The sequence below is a fragment of the Eretmochelys imbricata genome, chromosome 4 (genome assembly GCF_965152235.1).
Source record: "Eretmochelys imbricata isolate rEreImb1 chromosome 4, rEreImb1.hap1, whole genome shotgun sequence".
In the NCBI taxonomy this organism is placed as follows: Eukaryota; Metazoa; Chordata; order Testudines; family Cheloniidae; genus Eretmochelys; species Eretmochelys imbricata.
In genome coordinates, this window is record NC_135575.1 from 39,790,784 (window position 1) to 39,808,414 (window position 17,631).

Genomic DNA, 17,631 nt, shown 5'->3' on the forward strand with positions numbered 1-17,631 from the left:
AGAGATATGTAGACAGGACTTCTGACTGTAGGAGAATTTTGTGTAAAGCTATGTAACAACTATTCAGATCCAGAATGGCCACTCAACTAGCTGATGGAAGAAATTCTATTGCCACTGAGATTAACAGAAACAGGTCAATATAACATTTACCTTCACATTTGTCAGTTCAGACATCTTTAGCCTTTCCTTTCTGCCAGTACATGCCTGTGATGTGCTTCAGTTACTATCCACATCGAGCTAGTTAAATGCTAAGGAATGTCTCATTAACAAGGAATTGAGGTCCTTAGAGGAATCACCAGCTAGAGGATAGAACTGAGATGAGACACCATGGAGAGTAGGCCAGTAATGTGACTGGGAACACAGTCTATTCCCTTCACTAGCATAAACACTGAGACCTAGCTAATGGGACTGATCCCCGACTCTGAACTGATATGAAACTGCTTATGAAGGCAAGTTGTATAGTCCTATACAACATAAGATGGACACAATGCTGTTTGTCACGGGGAAGAGAGGCAGAAAGGAAAAGTAGGTTATAGAAATATAAAAGAAAGGGGAAAAGAAAGTAATATTTAGACTCCTGGAAAATTCCTAGCCATATATCCTAACTTTCTAGAAAGGGATCCCTGCACATTCATTCAACACAACAGAGATTTTCATTCTCACAGCTTGTATTTTAAGCAATCCTTTTTTGTTCAGACAGTAGAAAGCTTCACACTTGACAACAGCAACAAAGAAATACAGAAGGCAATATAACTGCTAACGGGGAATTTCTTATTTAACTCTGGGGTTCTCAGTACATACCTCAAAGTAAACATTAGAGGACTTGGGACAGATTCTCTGAGTTTCCACTTGGTGCAGCAGAGCTAGGGAGCCATCAGAGAGCTGGTTATGGCTCCCTTATTCTCTGCCCAAAGAGAACCAAAAAGATTAAAGCATCCTAGTGGCCGTTCTAACAATTAACAGTTGGCAGTACCTGAACAGATATATCACTCTGACTTACTCCCTGCCCCACAGCATGCCCCCTGCACTGTAGGGGGCAGACAGGGTAGCATAGCAGCCAGCTATGCCTGCTATGCATCAGATGGTGACTAAGGGAGTCACAGTTCAATCCCTGCTTCCAAGGTGGCAGTAAGCGTGCCAGTCCTATACCTAGTGCAGATTGTTTCCCCCTCGACACCGGTTCAGCCCTGCTGGCTCGTGCATTGAGAGGCAGAGCCACAGCGTCACCCACTCTTTGCCTCTGCCCACTTTTTCATCACCCACCTGTGTGACTGCTGTCCTGCTTGCACAGACTGACAATGCAATTTGCCTGTGCACAAAAGCAATGGCATATCTATTCCCTGCAACATTAGGAGGTAGGGGAAGAGTTTTAAAGTACTTGTGAATTTTACAAGCACCCTATTCCAGGCAAATCAATTTGATTTTCTTGAGAAGCATCCAGATTTTTTTTTTTTCAGAAAAATATCAAACTATTGAATTGGTAACTTTTGCTCAGCAAAGTTCTGTGCTAACTTACACCCTATCACTCCCATTGACTTAATAATATCCTGGAGAAGTCCAACAGAAGTGTTAAGCCCAAAGTGCTTCTAAACTGCTTGTAACGTAAGCTACAGAGGTGGGCTTTTTTTTTTTTTTTTTTTTTTTTTTAGTTTTCTATAACTATGAGCTTGCTTCCATGTTGTGAACCTTAGAGCCCTGCCCTTCCTGCTGGAGAAAACACAGAGCAGCTGGTGGCTAGATTCACCGAGAACATAGTTTCAATCTAAATTGAAACAGTTCCACTTTGTATAAACAACTAAATAGTCATTGGGAGAATGACCAGAGGGAGAATGACTTGATAGCCAGTGGTTAGGGTATTCATTTGGAATGTGGGGTGGGGCCTTACCTAGTTTGAGCATCGCTCTGGGGCTTAGTTGTGAGATAGGCACTGGGCATCAGGCTGTATGCCTAGACTACGTCATCTGCTGAAATTTAGGCACCTAGGGACTCTGTGCATCTCCAGGCAGCACCTAAATAGGAATTTTGAGGATCTAAATTTTGAACTTAGGAGCCTAATGTGACAGTTTGTGCCTAAACGCCTTTGTGGAGCTAACTCTGGGCTCACTGCTGATACAATCATCCCCCTTCAGAGAAGAAAATCTACCTGACTCCCCAGAATCATTGAGAAGTTCAGCCTTTTCTCAAGCAACCAACACTACTGAACCATTTCCAACTTCCCTTTTTCAGGGAAGTTCAATTGAAGGTACAATGGAGGATAGGTTGAAATTCCACGTGGGGCTCTGTAGGAATCCTGCTGATAGGTGCTGCCTGGGAGAGACACAGAAGACTGCTTATAATACAAACCATATCTCCCAGTCTTTCTGGCTCTGCCTTTATGGACTGACCTGGAGTCCAACAGGAGTTTCAGGCAGTGTGTAGTTCACTGAAGAGTATAAATTAGGGTCTGAGGCTCTGACCACACCCTCTGGCCAGCAAATAACTCCCCCTGGAGTCAGAGCTGTGACAGTAGTGGCACAAACAAGTTAATCTATTCTGTCACTGGGGTAGGTTAACAGTGCTCCATACACTTCTTTTCTCCACAAGGGCACCTGTGTAACACAAGGCAGGATTTGTCTAATGGGAGGGTAAATCTAATTTTTTACAAATAACTAGGCTCCTCTACAGCCCAGACTTATAACACAAGGAAATCCTCGCAGCAGATTTGGCAGGTAGCACATTCCACTGATATCTGAGGGCTTATTATATGAACAAACTTTCAGTAACATGTCAACCACCACCTGAGAAGTATATGACAGCTCATTAATTATGTAGTCTACTATAAAAAGAGCCACAAAATGCATTCATTTTAATCTTTGCATAATTTTACTTTTTTATTTTTATTGTTCAGCAAATACCAAGAAGGGAGCTGATTTTCTCTATAGAAACTATTGGCTAATATTATGTTTATTAATTTTTTCTAATCAATAGAAAAACTTAAACAGACTAAGGGGTATCTTGGTTTACAACATACACAATATTGAACAGCAAACTTGAAGTTCTGTTGTCAACTTTTGATCTGATGGTTTATTAGCTCCTTAAAAATTGAGTTAATTGGAAATTTTTATTTGATGTATTTATTTATTTTTCAGGCCTTATCAGTTTTGCAGCTGCAGAAAAGCAGTACATAAACAAAAATGAAAGATAGTGTTACTCAATACATATATATATATATGTTAGGCATAATATACATCACATGAATGGGTATTATGTTCACAGTATTAATATAAGGGTTGGGAAGTTATGTTGACTTAATGTATTATGTCCTCATGTGAGGTATCCCACATGTGAGGTATCCCACAACACTTTGCAAAGCTGTAGTCAGCTTTGGCATTAGAAAATAGGAAACTTGTCAAAACAAAGATTCATGAATACTTTGTAGCAAGCACAGAGAAGGAGTACTTTCATGGCTCATCAGTGTTTGGAATGTAGTATTTAAAACTAGATATGGGTAAGTAGAGGGAGGTACCTTCATGGACCAATATCTGGAATATTAATATCCAAAAGGAAGATAAGAGGTACGTAAGAAAAGGTAAAGAACAAGTTAAGGAACTGGGACAAACAGCTGAGGTGGGTTTCAGTGATGTATAGAAAGTTTTGTAACTTGTAAAATCATACTATAAATACTGCTAGCTGAAATGCATATCTTTGAAGCACAACTTCTAGGTAACACTGCAAGAATTTGTTTCCTGGAAGTATGTATGTATGTATGTCTCCTTTTTGTATTGTACGGTTTCATCTTTAGACAATAAATTTGGATATTTTCAGTTATTTGCTCTTTTGAAAGTTTTAAAGAAAGAACCGCAAGTATAGTCAAACGATTGCCTTCACCCTGGAGTCCGTAACAGACTGGAAGGGGAGAGACAGGGAATCATCAATATGGGTATTGGAATGTTGGGTCCCCTCATTACGTTATATGCATCTTTTAAAAATAGTTACTCTTCCTCCCTCACCTCTAGGCTCAATTCTTTCTTGTATCTGAGCTCTGCCCAGTGCAAGTGAGAGTGGAAGCTATTGAGGAACAAGTTACAATTACCAAGTGGCTTCTTCTTGGCATTAGCTGAAGAAGCCTAGGGATATCTCTGTTTTATTCCTCTGCAGTAAATTCCCTCAGTTCCATCAAGCCACTAATCTGCCCCCAAACTGCAGGATCCAGGTGGCACCTGGCACAGGTAATTGCCTCCACCAGCTTTATGCCAATGAAGAGTTATCTTCCAAAAGCAGGATTCACCACAGGCCATTTATGGCCAGAATCTGTGTCCCTTTGAACAGCCTGAGTGGCTCAAGGTGGCTGAATCATACCAGAGAATCTGGCCTCCTATCTTTTTCTTAGTATAGACAAATAAGAAAACCAAGTATGAACCCCTAGGGATATTCCTTTTCTATTTGCAATCCACTAAATATGCATTAAATCATAACTGATAACTAAATATGTCACTGGCCCATGGGTCAAATTCAGAGGCCCATATGTACATATGTGTAAGAGATAGAATGTATACTACAAATTAGTAAAAGCATGCACAACTAAATCAGAGTTTGAATAAGTGTAGGGGGAATTGATCTCAGAATCAGTACACTTATGGGTCAGAAGGCTCCAAGTTACACCATCTTAAACTTAACTTAGATACATGGGGTCATATGGGAGGTAAATTAAACTGAACTAGCGTTGCCCTATTAAAAAAGTAGTCTGGAAATGTTCATCTCATTGAGGCCACTGGAACAGCTGTTCACTAACAATAATACTGTCTTCAGCTCTTTAAATATTTCTTTGAAGGTTGAAGATTGTACATCCTAACATCTGTGTGTAACTACCAGAACTGCTAAATCTCTTGTCAGTTATTAAGATTTCTCATGGGGCACATTAATATAATGAATTGTTGCTGAGAACAGACCTTGTCCATTTTTCCTGACACTAATGTTATTACAAGGAGAAAGCAATTCAAATGTAATAAAGGGAGACATTTTATAAAAAAATGTTAACACTGTCAAGGTATTTGTTGTAATTTTTGTGTTTTGTTTTAATTGCAGTTTTATTATGATAGTTCTTTGAAAGTTTGAAACATAAATCAGTTTCTTTAATGGTATTTCTTATTGTGCAGGTTATGCTAATTTGTCAAAGGAAGTTTGACCATGAACAGAATGTTGAGCAAATATTTCATATGTGGTCAAACACAAATATATTAGAATGTCTAAAAAGCAAATTTAGCACAAATTATGCAATAGTAACTTTCCTAAAAGCATAGGCTCTGAGTCTCATAGGCACATCACATAGAAACTTTTAAAAAAAAATCATCTGTAGTAAGCCCTGGCTGGCATTCCTACTTTACTCATCATGACCCTGATGCTGAACCCATTCAATTCAAAGGAATTTTTGCCATCACCATCAGGAAAGTGGAGAATCAATTTCTTTGGCTGTTTCCCAACCTCCTGGAAGGCTACCGAGTTGCTCAATAGCATTCTTCCAGCTAGCATTCTGCACAAGATAGAGTCATAGACTTTAAGGTCAAAAGGACCATCATGAACATCTAGTCTAACCTCCTGAACATTTCAGGCCATAGAACCTCACGCACCCACTCCCGAAATAGACCCCTAACCTCTGGATGAGTTACTGAAGTCCTCTAATCATGGATTAAAGACATCAAGTTACAGTGAATTCACCCTTTACACTAGTTTAACCTGCAAGTGGTCCATGCCCCCTGTTGTAGAGGAAGGAGAAAAAACCCTCGGGGTCTCTACCAATCTGACCTGGGGGGAAATTCCTTCCCAACCCCAAATATAGTGATCAGTTAGACCCTGAGCACGCGAATAAGACTCACCAGCCAGACACCTGGGAAAGAATTCTCTGTAGTAACTCAAGCCCTCCCCATCTAGTATCCCATCTCCAGCCGTTGGGGATTGTTGCTACTGGCAGTTGCTGATGGGCCACATGTTATCATAGGTAATCTCACCATACCATCGCCTCCATAAACTTATCAAGCTCAGTTTTGAAGCCAGTTAGGTTTTCTGCCCCCACTGCTTCACTTGGAAGGCTGTTCCAGAACTTCACTCCTCTGATGGTTAGAAACCTTTGCCTAATTTTGAGCCTAAACTGGTTGATGGCCAGCTTATATCCATTTGTTCTTATGTTCATATTGCTGCTTAATTTAAATAACTCCTTTCCCTCCCTGGTATTTATCCCTCTGATGTATTTATAGAGAGCAATCATATCTCCCCTCAGCCTTCTTTTGGCTAGGCTAAACAAGCAAGCTGTTTGAGTCTCCTCTCATTTGGTAGGGTTTCCATTCCTCGGATTCATCAGAGTAGCCCTTCTCTGCACCTGATCCAGTTTGAATTAGTCGTTCTTAAACATGGAAGACAAGAACTGCACAAAGTATTGCAGATGAGGTCTTGTATAATGGTACTAACACTTCCTTGTCGCTACTGGAAATACCTTGCCCGATGCATCCTAGAACTGCATTAGCCTTTTTCATGGGTGCATCACATTGACAGCTCATAGTCATCCTGTGATCAACCAATACACTCAGGTCTTTCTCCTCCTCTGATGCTTCCAACTGTTAAGTCCCCACCTTATAGCAAAAATTATTGTTGTTAGTCCCTAAATGCATGAGCTTCCACTTTGCACTATTAAATTTAATCCTATTTCTATTAGTCTAGTTTACAAGGTCATCCAGATCTTTTTGAATGATATTCCAGTCCTCCTCTGTACTGGAAATACCTCCCAACTTTGTGTCATCCACAACTTTTTATTTGCACACTCTCACTTTTTGTCAGTAATAAAAATGTTAAATAAGACTGGTCCCAAAACTGATCCCTGAGGAACTCGAGGATGGAGCTGTGTATTGCACATATTTAAAGGTGAAATCCTGCTGCTGTTAAAAACAAAGGCAAAACTCCCATTGACTTTAATAGGGCTGGGATCTCACCCTTAGAGTTTATCTGAACCAAACAGAATGATTGAATATTTTGATATTCACTGCACACTAAGGACCTGATGCTGGCAGGCATCTAGGTACACACTTTACTTTAAGCATGTGAGTTGTCCATTGATGTCACAAACTTGAAATTAAGCATGTGCTTGAGAGCTTGGCTGAATCAGAGCGTTAAACATCCAGCTGTGTCATCTTTATTCATGTTGATTGCAATCAGTTTTCTCGCAGAGTAAGGCATCACTTAGTGTGAATGAAGGTGGCAGAATCAGACCCTTATTAATCAACCAACCACTTATTAACCATTTTTTGAAAAGGTTAAACACATTATCTCTATGACGAAACAGGGGCTAACAAATATTGACAAACCACTGAAACTCATTTATTTCAATGAGTTTTAAAGTTTGGATCAATTAAAATTTTCTTTTAAAAAATAAAAACATGGCCCTTTGTGATACATATGTCTGCTTTGAAAAGTGAGCCTTATAATGCTATTCACCAAACTTTACTGTAGGTGATCCTGGTTTCCGCCTGATAAGAATAACTGTTTCTTAGTTTGCAGTACAAATGCTTTTAATTTTAGATGACAGACAAAAATAAAATTAAATGTGAACATGCTGATGTTTCCCTTTCAGCTTTGTCCTTCCTTATTTTTAAAGAAGAGTCAGTTGCAATGCTGGGATGTGAGGTCTTAAGCCGTAGTAAGGAGGACCACAGATGACCAAACTGAAGGAACACAGGCCAAGTCTGAAGTAAACATTTTAAAGAGTCATCCTAAATTGTTTAAAAACGGTCCATTGTGATAATCTCCATAAGGTAGATGCAATGCAACAGAAGGAAAAGGCAAGAGGTAGTTAACAAGCAGAGAATGCATCAGGAAGGCGGGGATAAGCAATTGACATTTAGAGCATTTCTTGCCAATCACCTCTAGGGATGTCCTATGTGAGCCCATTGAGACTTGGAGATTATGTTGGAGACAGAACTTTTACCTTAACTTAGAGGAGCTCACAAAAGGGGAAAGGAAAGTCATTCAAGTCAAAATGTCCAGATCTGGTAGCGTAAAGTTAGTCTCATAAATCCATATTTAGGCTTTTTAGCAAGTGTTCTGATTTTCAGAGGTTCTGAGCTCCCACAGCAGATATCTGAGATGCCTCAATCAGCCCCAGAATTTAAATGAAAGGGGGGAGAATAAAGGTGGCATAAAGTCACCTTTGCCACACTCAGCTCAGTTGGACCCAAGAATTGGGCCTCTTACACATTTGTGGAACCCATGCATTTTAGTGCTTAGACCATATAGGGAGATTTATGAGTGTGCTACCAACTCTACACTGCCACACCTGGTCCTTTAGCTCAAGCAATAGAAGCTGCTGCTTTTTAAATCTTGACATCCTGGGTTAAATCCCTGCAGACACCTGACCAGGACCATTGTTACATTTGTATCCAGTATTCACAGATGATTGGAAAAGAGGTTCAATTTGCTGGTTTTTTCTTTTGCTACTATTTCCCTTTTGACTCCAATCTCTCATTTTACATAAGGCTCAAATTCCCATGTATTATTTCCTATTGTCTTTGTAGCCCTGGGTCCTAGATTGACTGCATAAGCAACTCTCTTATTCCAATGACATACAGGAAGGGCTCATTCCAAATGAGCCAATTCAGCAAAGCAGAGGAACTATGGATTAGTGGAAGTAGCAGCAAAGTACAGAAAAAGATACTGTAAGGAATATTCATTAACACAGTCTACCAAGAGACAGTCTTTTGACTGTGTGAGATAATTTTGCCCTGCCATTTGTAGCTGAAAATGTGGTAGACATGTCCCAATTTCTGTACAGAATTTTCAGTGTTTCACAGTAAGAATCGCTTTAGCTTTGCAAGATCCTGCTTTACAAGTTCCTGGAAGTCCCTGGAAGATATCCACAGATATTTAGCACACTGTAGCTGAAGGCAGAATGTGGGGCTGGGAAAAGTGGGGATTACCAGGCAGAAATGTGGGGTCGAACTGTGCCCCCCAATTTTAGCTTACCGGAAGTCCGATGCCATATTGCAATGCTGGCAGTTTGCTCAGGAGAAACTTTCAGTACTTCTGTCTTGATTAATACTTAATTTTCATAGCCTCAGAATTCAGGATAATTTCATTTTTTGAGCCAGGCACCATGCCAGTTGAAGCAGATTGATTCATTTCTTTTATTTCTCTCTCTTTTTTTCTTGTGCAGAATGCAAAGAATTCTGAAGAGCAGAGGTAATCATTGTACATTTGTATGTTAATGTTACCAGGTAATCATCTTGAAAGACTGAATATGATTAACACCTTGAATCATAAACTAGAGAAAATGTACAATACTTGACAGAGAGTGAAATATCTAATACAATGTGAAAACATCTGGCCAGGAAATTGTTTTCAGAACACTGAAAATTATAAGCAATTATCAAGTATTTTACCTGACTATACTCATAACTCTGTTTTAGTGACACTTCAACTGATATTATCCTTCATTTTTCAGCACTCTGATTTCTGGATAATCACCCTGGGTCTGTGATTTAAGCTCTTTCATCTTCTTCTTTTATGTGCATAGCAAATATTTCAATGGTGTGCTTTAAGGGGGCAATCAAGACTGAAGATAAAATAAGGCCCTATTGTCACAAGTGAAAGGAAAAGCTTAATTTGGCAATTCTCATCAGCTAAGTTGCTGAGAGGAAATTCAGGTGCCCTAAAATCAACTTCTGCTAAACAGCTCACTCTCAGAAGCGAGATCACATATGCCAATCTTTACAGTGTGTGTCACTTAAAAGTATGTGGCAACTTGCCAAAACATGTAATGTGTGAGTGCATCAGATTCCAGATCAGGTCATTTTTATGTATAATGATATAGGACCCAAACCCTGCAAACCCTTACTTACAAAACCAAAGTAGTACTCACATTAGCAAGGGGTTTGCAGGAAGTGGCCCAAATCCTTCCACACCCTTCTGCCTCCACACATGGGCAGACATGCATGCACACACGCACAGTGCCACATTTTATGCAGATTTGTTTTCATTTAATGTTCTCCTTTCCCCTGGAAAAAGAACAAAACAAAACAAAACAACCAAAGAAAAACAGCCAGAGACCATCAGTTTTACTTTAAGGAATTTAAAGGCAATCTTCACGAGGAATGAGTTTTGTGACTGGTGAAGCAATTCACTCCATAAATCCAGAGCTTATTTGTGATTTGCTAACTGTAATGTGATTGTGACTATAATGGGTTATTTTGTGGTAATAATAACCTTTTTCCAGTACCTAGCAGGAGCCACTAAGCAGAAATTGCCTTTTTGTCTCATTAATTTATTCCAGTCACCCCAGAACACCCTATCGGACTGTCAAGGTAAATGGCTGTTTCCTCTCCTTTTGAGGTACAGATCTCCTCTGAGATGTGACTATGAAAAAATGGCACATTGTCCCTCAACAGATAAGACCAGCAGAGGCCTGATCCTGATGTCCTTACTCAGCTTCAGCACAGAATGAATGAAACTGAAGTCTTCTTCACTGCAAGAAGAGAGCAAAGAGGAGGAAAACTCTCCAAAGAATGCCCCCTGTGTTGTCCTTTTGGAAGGGGGTTGGCCAAGGTCCTGTTTGTCCCAATTCCCCCTCTTGCCCCCTGCCATCGTAATGTGCTGTGGAGTCTCCCAAACTCTGTAGGTCCCCCAGGCTTCATAAAGATCTAGGGCCATCCCTGTGGAGGCCCTCAGGCCTCTGCACTGTATCTGAAGTTGCAGTCTGCTCCCCTTATACCTCAACCTTCCTCTATTGGAGCAGTGATGCCAGGAACATCCCTTGTTTGGCTGTTCGGGACACTCATTCCTGGAGTATTGTGTATTGGAAAAGGTAATAGAGTATTTGTAGAGTTTGTATTATCATTTCCATTTAATCTTTGTGGGACTAGTGGGATAGTTAAACATTCCTAATCTAGTATTGTCTGGCTATATCGAAAAAAGAGCAGGAGACATTTGACATGGCTTTAATCAGGCTGCAAACTTTATTTTTAGATGTCTGGGACTACCCGGCAGATAAAAGTGTACAGTGCAGGTTCATGTTCATTCCATAATTACCCCCGGGGGGGGGGTCCCACCAGATCCTCCTCTTTTTCCATCCAGGTTTCCCCAGCCAATCTATTGCTGGGCCCTTACCATCCAAGCCCTCCCCCACCCCCCCTTATAGCTGGACTATAAGACAGTGGGGGTTGGCTCCCTGCTGTATCAATCACAGGAACCCCAATTCCCTCCCCCCCATTCTGTTCCTTTAACCAACACCTCCTTTTTAAGTCCTTTTCCAAGCCATTTATCCGCTCACTGTATCCCTTCCCTGTGGAGTACCTGCACTGGGCATCCTACCCACCCTACCCTATGAGTGGTGACGTACAGCTCACGGCCCTACATGCCATGCATGAAAAGAGCTCTTCCTGAGCTCGCTATTGTTGTAGGAGCAGCAGTGATCTGATTGGTCTTTATGACTATGTACGCTATGTATAACCTCTATGCTCAAAAGGTCTGTTACAGTCCCCCTGCCCCCCTCCTTTGTCTCCTCTCCCACTTTGAATACCTGTGAAGTGGCTTTCCCGCTCCCCCTCCCTCCTGGAATGCTTGTGGGATAAATGGGCTGCTTCAGAAGAGCTCCAAGGAAGACAAGGTGTCTTGGACTCTAAATAGGCAGTGATTACATACCCAGTGCATGGATACTGCATGGGCAATGCCTGAGGTGGAGTGTGACCAACCAGATGAGGCCAAGTCATCTCTAGTCGCAGGCCATGAGGAGCAGGTCCTTAAAAGGGGAAGTGGCCATGTGCTCAGGAGTGCACTCACAAGCTTGTACCTCCCATGAAGGCCCTTTGCCCGGACTGCCTGGCCAGTGGTCTGCTGCTTTGCATTCCATCATGTCTTGGGAAGACTTATCTTCATCACACCATCCATTGCTGCACTGCGGAAAACTTAGTTTGAAGGATCCTGACATCTCCAGTGCTGTGCCTGTCCTGGGAGCGTGAGTATGCGAGTGTGACCCCCCCTTCTTTTGAGCTTAGCTATCAGTATAATAAATGTGCTGCTTTCTGCCAAACTCTGGTGGGTCATTAGTCCTCCCTAAGCTTACTAGCTGGCCCAATTTTGGGTAACAGCTATGGGGAAGTCGAAACCCCCCCAACTTCACCTATGCCAATCTGATGTTAAGGGAAAAAATCCTTCCCAGCCCTCCTAAACAAGGGGCAGCTATCACAAAGCCCATAGCAGGTCTTGACTAAAACTGGTATTTCACTACCAAAAGGGGAGGGAGGGTACTTCAGCCTGCTCCATATGAAAGGGGGCTTCCCTTTTAAACCTTTCTGATCCAATTCCCAGGGATGAGTCAGCGTCACCACGCTGGCCCCTTGTCCCCTTTTGCAGCAGTGTTCCTCTCTCCCCGCCTTTCCCACAACCATGTCTCTGTTCCCTTCATTTGGCTGGACAAATTCCCCCTGCTTAAAGGTGTGGGGCAGTCATTTGTGCCATACATCAATTGTACAGGTCTTTCATTTTGTGAAACTAAGTGCTCCTATACTGCTCCATTTGTCAAATACTCTGAGGGTGAGCAAATGTCCCTAATTTTGTCAAAAATACTTGTCTTTCCTTGTTTCATGAACTCTTATTATATCATATTTCAGTGCTTTATAAAATATTAGAGATGGTCAGAAAACAGAATTTTCATCCCACAGGAAATTCTGAAAACCTGAAATTTGTTTTCATCTTGAATAAGGACAAAGAGTCAAAATATAAATATTTCATGGAACAAAATCTGTGAAATATTTTGATTGGAAATAAAATGCTTTAATGTTTCTAGTGATTTCAAAACATTAGAATGTAAATATTTAGCATGTAAAATGTTATATTAAAGTAATCTAATTAAGATATGTCAAAGCAAAATGGGAAAGCTGAAATAATATGAGAAATCACAACAAAATACTCCATTTTACTTGGCATTCTTTTGAAAATTTTCCATAAAAATTTAGTGGAAAAAACAAATTCCTGTGAAACATTTGATTTCAGCAAAACATATTCCATCATTTTTTTTTCCAACCAGTTCTCCAAAATATTTAAAACAATTCATCTCCTGCTGTGACACCTGCATGTTTCATGGAATCTACTTCCTTTTGACCTGGATCTACCAGATCTCAGTCCACTTTTATCTTAAGGATGGTTTATCTCTAAAGTCTTTATTTCAAGAGATAAAGAAAGAGTCTAATAAATCTCTAATCAGAAGGTGAATCCACTCTGACATATCACACTGCATGACATTTACCAAGGTACAGAGGGACGGCAAAATGTCTTCTGCCCCCCTTAAGTCTTGTACTGGAGCTGGTCAAGCTGGCCATAGGTGCCATATAAAAGGGTCTCTGTGCCCAGCTCTGCTTGAAGCCAACTTGAAAGACATCAGCTGGGTGGACAATGAAAGAGGCCAAGAATCCACGTTTATACAGACTCAGCAGACTTATCACTTTGAAAAAGGCTGTGAAGGGGCTGCAGCTGCTGCTCTCTCACAGTAAGAGTGAACAGGGGGAATATACTGCAACCCAGCCCCCTTCCCCTCCACCAGCCATACAGGTATCATTTAGGTTATAGATGAGTAAAGTGAACCTAATCCAATGTAAGCACTGCCCTAGACTTATCTCCAAAGCTTGCTTTAAATAATAATGAGTGAACTTTTTGCCTGTCAAATCCAGATGAAGAGTCACATAGGTCACATAAGGCCTGATATATCCATGCAGCTATGAAAATAACCATAAAAGGAGACACCAGGTGCTGGAATGCTCCTGAGCAGGTGGTGTCTTTTATGGATATTTTAACATCTTGTTCAGTATAGAAAAGAAGAAGAGGACCAAATAAGGTTTACCTATAAGTAAGATAGTGATTGGAAGAAGAACTCACTCTTGTCAGCCATGTGATGCCCTATATTGCTTTATTAAAGGTATCTAAGGGTACAGTTATATCTGAGCTGGGAGGTGTGATTCCCAGCTCACATAGATGTACCCCCACTAGCTATACTTCGGCTAGTGCAAAAAAAAAAGAACAACCAAAAACCAAACAAACCCTGAATACTATTGCACCTGATCCCTGGGTGGGTGCTTGGACAGCTACTCTGAGTTACTTCCCAAGGTGCCACGGACACATTGCTATTTTTATATGCTAACCGGAACAGAAGTAGTGCGGATATTTATTTACATGTGAGCTGGGAATCACACTTCTAAGCTCAAATGTAGATGCATCCTAAGATCTCAAGGGGTAAATCCAGCAAGGTGCTGAGCACTCTGGCCCTGAATCAAGAAAACACTTACTTAATTTTAAGCTCATGAACATTCTCATTGAGGACAATTTATTCACTGAAGCAGTTCAATCTTAGTTGGAGTATTCAGATGCTTAAAATTACTTATACGTTTAAAATGTTTTGTTGAACTAGGAACAGAGTGCTCATCCTATTGCAGAACTGAGCTTTAAAGAAATACATTTTGTGTTGAGTAACTTTCATGAGGTGGAAATTCCACATTTAGAGACAAAAGTTAAAAACAAAATTAGAAACAGGGTTTCTGATTGGAATCTCCTATACAGTTCTTCAGAACAAATGAGGAGGGGCTTCGTCCAGGAAGAGAAACTGATCATATATTTGAAACATTACTTTAAAGTAGAGTCATTTTTACTTTGTTTTATTTTTCACTTATCCATGGCTGTTTAGTTGAGTTCACAAATTGATAGTTAAATTCACACAGGAAGAGGGTGTTGAACTGAGCTAACAAATTAACAGTTGTATCTGCAGAGAAAGAAGTGTTAATTGACCTCATTAATATTTACAAGGAAGAAGGGTAGTTTTAAATTCAAAATGTGAATGAAGATGGAATACTTTAAGGGTCTGATCTGCTCCTACCTTAAGCGGTGTTGTCAAGGAGAACCAACAAGGGTGAACTTCAGAATAGGGAACCAACTAGGTGCATCTGCTTATGAATATTCAAGTTAAACAAAGAAGAGAAAGAAAGTACCTGCAAAAGAAATGGTTAGTGATCTCTGAAGAAGTGAAATGCTTTTAAAAGCTTGAATCTACATATAATTGTTTGTGCTCACAAACCAGTTTTGTTAAGTGCCTAAGTAACTTCAGTTGTATCTGTGCATAACTGCAAGCACACAATTGCATCCACAATTTCTGCCTACAAGAATTTAAAATATCAGTTCCATGGTATACATTAGAAGTTTAAGACAACATTTCCTACCCTAATTCACCTAATAATTACACAAGACAAATATGAATTCTATTGGTCAACAATATGCCTTTTGCATGGGTGGGCCACGCAGTGTGGCCTACTGGGTAGAGCACTAGACTGGAACTCAGAAGACCTGGATTCTACTTCTGACTCTGTTAATGACTTTGTGCAAATCACTTTGCCTCTCAGTTTCTCCATCTAGAAAATGAGGACAATTATACTTACCTCCTTTTCTAAGTGCTTTGAGATTTATGGATGAAAAAGGAGTATGTATGAATATTTTATTTAGGCTCTGAAGCCCAGACCCTCAAAAGTATTTGGGATTCTAACTTCCATTGAAATTGATGAATGTGAGAAGCTGAAATACTTTTGAGAATTTGGGTCTTAGACACTCTAAGCAAGGGAAGTGGGATGGGGAGACAGTGATGGCATCGCTGAAAATGTAACCAGCTAGGGGACACATACATGCATGGGAATCAATTCAGATGTAGTTCAGACCTGTTTTGGTTCAACATTCCTCAAGCCTCTGCTCCTGAATATAGGTAACTATATGTTGTTTTGCTACTGTTCACTTCTATGATTATTATAGATTACAGATGTGTTGAAAAATATCCAACAAAAGTGGAGACACTTCTCACACTGAATCCTCTCCCTCCCCCCCGCCTGCAATTCTGGCTGAGAGCCCTGTAAAATTGACAGCAGGACATTAGCTGTGTGATGTTGTCTCAGTTTCCTACTTCATAGCATTAGAATGCTGCACTTTGAGAATTCATAGAGTCCCTCCTCAAAAGTTTTGACTCCAAGTCCTTTTTTAATATTGATAAAACAAACTGACAGGTAAAATACACCCTATTGATGCTGGGATGACTTAATTGGAAAACTCCTTGCCTAGATTTGAGAGTAAAAGTTAATAAATCCGTAGCCACCAGAATGGATGATTGAGGACAAGGTTGGGATATACAATTTGAAGCAGACTGGGAAAGTAGAAAATACTGACATTGGGTTTTGGATATTTTCAATCCTGGCCTATATTGTTAACCCTGTTAGATTTTTCCATATGATCAGGACAATGGGGAGTGAATGCTGCACATGTTTGAAAGGTGGCAGACCTGTTGCTGTAATATAGTTTTCAGTACCTTCTTCCTCAAACCCAGGCTTGTAACTTTAAGGCACAATCTAGTCATAAGCATGCATAAGCACCTTCATCAATGTATTGAGTCCTACATAGGGATAAAGGAGGCAGTTTGGTCTTCCCTTATTCAAGGGTGGGGGAGGAGAGGAGAGGGTGAGATCCCGGCACAGGTTAGGGTACTCCTGTTGAAATAGCCCTGATGATACAGGTGTGCCCTAGTTGCCCCGCCTCCCGACACCCCACGATCTATCTCCATTCTTCCCCCCCCTTTCAGCCTTTCCTGAAATAGCCTTGTGCATTTTTCCCCCCATGAAAAATGCTCAACATTTTCCAGCCAGCTTTAGTTGTCATAATTCAGGAAACCCATGTCCAAGTCACTGGAATTCTTATACACACATTCTACTTTAGCTCCAGCACTTCTACTGTTGAAGTTGAATATAATTTTCTTGTTCCTTTGTAAATTTTGATGGAGTGCCAGATCAGACTTATAATGGAAATTCAGTTGCAATATTAACTATAATGTGCTAATTCTATTTAATACAAAATAAAATTGTAAGATTATTTTTCGCTTTCATGAATACTGCCTTCTGAGTTGGATGAAAATGACATTGGTTATTGGCTCCTTTGCATGCTAAATACCCAGAGGTTGGTACTCATGTACCAGAGTTTGAAGGGGTTTCTCTTTGGGGGTGATAGGGTATTTGTAGGAGCACTGAAAAGTTCTGATCATAATCATGTGGAGAAAGTTATAGGCCTCAACTTTTTCTACATTAACTTCTGGGCACTATTTTATCACAATCTTTGCATCTTTTTCTTTGTTACGTTCCTCGGATGACAATTAGAAGGATAATCTTACACTGTGCCATAAACAAAACAAGCGTGGCATTGTTCCTTTTTGCCTGATTAGCTATGTAAGGATAGTTGTAGATGGTCATAGTTCTACTTTTGTCTTACAAAAGGGATAGATATGTGCAATGAAAATGAGACCTTCCAGTGATATGAAGGAGCTATTCTCCTCTCCTTATCCCTCTCTATATTTTATGATGGACATTTTTCCACTCAGTCAAAAGAATTACTAACAGTTACCACACTGGTTGAATTTAACCTGATGGAGGGAAGGAACTATAACCCTTATAATCCCATGCCGTGGACCTTTTTTCTCAATGTCTTTTTGCCTAGACCTGATGTAATCACCCAGACCACATAGGAATATTTCAGTGGGTGTCCAGTTTATTGTAATGTAGGAATGTATATGTAAAATGTAGGAAGATTTACTTTTTATTGAAGACG